Below are 2,503 nucleotides of genomic sequence, written 5' to 3' on the forward strand. Positions count from 1 at the left end.
GCTTCGCCCTTGCAGAGCTTATCAGTTCTGATAGTTTTTGAGTGGATTCCTCAGGAATTTCTATATGTAAGATCATGTCATCTGAAAATAGAGATGGCGTTACCTGTTTTTGTAACTAAAGTCCTCTTTTTTTTTTATTTTTATTTTTTGAGACTGAGTTTCGCTCTTGTTACCCAGGCTGGAGTGCAATGGCGTGATCTTGGCTCACCACAACCTCCGCCTCCTGGGTTCAGGCAATTCTCCTGCCTCAACCTCCTGAGTAACTGGGATTACAGGCACGCGCCACCATGCCCAGCTAATTTTTTGTATTTTTAGTAGAGACGAGGTTTCACCATGTTGACCAGGATGGTCTCGATCTCCTGACCTCGTGATCCACCAGCCTCGGCCTCCCAAAGTGCTAGGATTACGGATGTGAGCCACCGCGCCCAGCCTAACGTCCTCTTTGAACACAGTGACATCCACCCACCTATGGTCTCTGACTGTCTTCAAGTTAAAGGCTGAGGGAAGTAGTGTGTTCCCCAAACCAAGCTGGGTCTGGCTGCGTTTTCTCGAAGTCCAATAATGAAAAGCAGACAAACTAGTAAAGAAGGGAATTTATTGCTGTAACCGGATATAGGGAGAAGCCGGAGATAATTCCACCAGACCAACTCAGTGTTACAATTTTCTTAGTGCTTATATAGGTTGGGGTTATGTGCTTATGTGCAGTATAGCATTCACCTAAGTCTACTGGTAATTTTGTTTCAACTAGAAGGTCAGAGGCAAAAAAATGCTTGCGGGAGACAGGCCCTTGGGGTGGAGGTCTTTGATTTCATAAGAGCCTAAGAAAGATTTTTTTTTTTTTTTGAAACAGAGTCCACTCTGTCACCCAGGCTGGAGTGCAGTGGCGTGATCTCAGCTCACTGCAACCTCCACCTCCTGGATTTATGTGATTCTCCTGCCTCAGCCTCCTGAGTAGCTGGGATTTTATAGGCACGTGCCACCGTGCCCAGCTATTTTTTTTGTATTTTTAGTAGAGATGGGGTTTCATCATGTTAGCCAGGATGGTCTTGATCTCCTGACATTGTGATCCACCTACCTCGGCCTCCCAAAGTGCTGGGATTACAGGCTTGAGCCACCATACCCGGACAGATTTTTCTAAGATATGTGTAACACACCAACTTACTATGACCTAGGAAAGGTTGCTAAGGATATGGCTTTGGCATGGCAAAGTTAGACCTGAAAACCAAGTCTTGTAGTGGAGTGGAATTTTCTACTTCTGGTCATGCTTACACTGAAAACAGTGAAAACATCAGGCAACCTAGAAACCAAATATAAGGTCTGTGATTATGAACTTACCTTCACCCAAAAACAGAACGCAGACTCTTGGGACAGAAATCTCTTTGGAGAGTAAGTTGGCTGAAGGGGTGAAACTGACTCTTGATCTCATATTTATACCAAACACAGAATGGAAAATTGAAGGCCTCCTATAATGGGGTTGTTTTAGTGTTGGCAGTAATGTTGATATAGATTTTTCTGCACCAACCATCTATGGCTGGGCTGTGTTGGCCTTTGAAGGGTGGCTTGTTGGCTATCAGTGAGTTTTGGCACAGCCAAATCCAAATTGTCACAGAATAATTTCACCCTGGGTTACAAGGCTGCAGACGTCCAGCTGCACACACACCTGAATGATGGCACTGAATATAGAGGTTCTTCTATTGACCAGAAGGTTAATGAGAAGATTGAAATGTCAATAAACCTTGCTTGGACGGCTGGGAGTAACAGCACTCGTTTTGGCATTGCTGCTAAGTACAAGCTGGATTGTAGAACTTCTCTCTCCTAAAGTAAATAACCTCAGCCTGATTGGACTGGGTTATACTCAGACCCTTCGACCAGGAGTCAAATTGACCTAATCAGCTTTACTCGCTGGAAAGAACTTCAATGCAGGAGGTCACACGGTTGGCTTAGGATTTGAACTGGTGGTTCAAATCCTTTTCCTCAATGTGGTTTGAGGAAAGCATCAGGTTTGTTCCTGGAAGTGAAGAAAAATGAACCCACTATGTTTTGGCCTTAAAATTCTTCTGTGAAATTTCAGCCCGGTGCAACGGCTCACGCCTGTCATCCCTGCACTTTGGGAGGCCAAGGCGAGCAGATCACAAAGTCAGGAGATCGAGACCATCCTGGCCAACATGGTGAAACCCTGTCTCTACTAAAAATACAAAAATTAGCTGTGCATGGTGTCTCGTGCCTGTAGTCCCAGCTACTCGGGAGGCTGAGGCAGGAGAATTGCTTGAACCCAGGAAGCAGAGGTTGCAGTGAGCCAAGATCTGCACTCCAGCCTGGTGACAGAGCCAGACTCCGTCTCAAAAACAAACAAAAAATTCTTCTGTGAAATTTCAGAAGTGTGAACTTTTTATTCTTCCAAAGAATTGTAATCATCCCCACACTGAGGTCTAGGGTTGGCGAGTCCCTCCTGAGGGAGGCGCTCGAAGGCATGCCCGGAAGTCGTCATGTTTGCACCACGCTT

The 2,503-nt window shown here is 45.5% G+C and overlaps 1 pseudogene; it reads left to right on the plus strand.

Annotated features, from left to right (window-relative positions):
* Nucleotides 1-1,134: 1,134 nt before the first annotated feature.
* Nucleotides 1,135-1,925, plus strand: LOC101037678 (non-selective voltage-gated ion channel VDAC3 pseudogene; annotated as a pseudogene).
* Nucleotides 1,926-2,503: the final 578 nt, after the last annotated feature.

The sequence above is a fragment of the Saimiri boliviensis genome, chromosome 2 (genome assembly GCF_048565385.1).
Source record: "Saimiri boliviensis isolate mSaiBol1 chromosome 2, mSaiBol1.pri, whole genome shotgun sequence".
NCBI lineage: Eukaryota > Metazoa > Chordata > Mammalia > Primates > Cebidae > Saimiri > Saimiri boliviensis.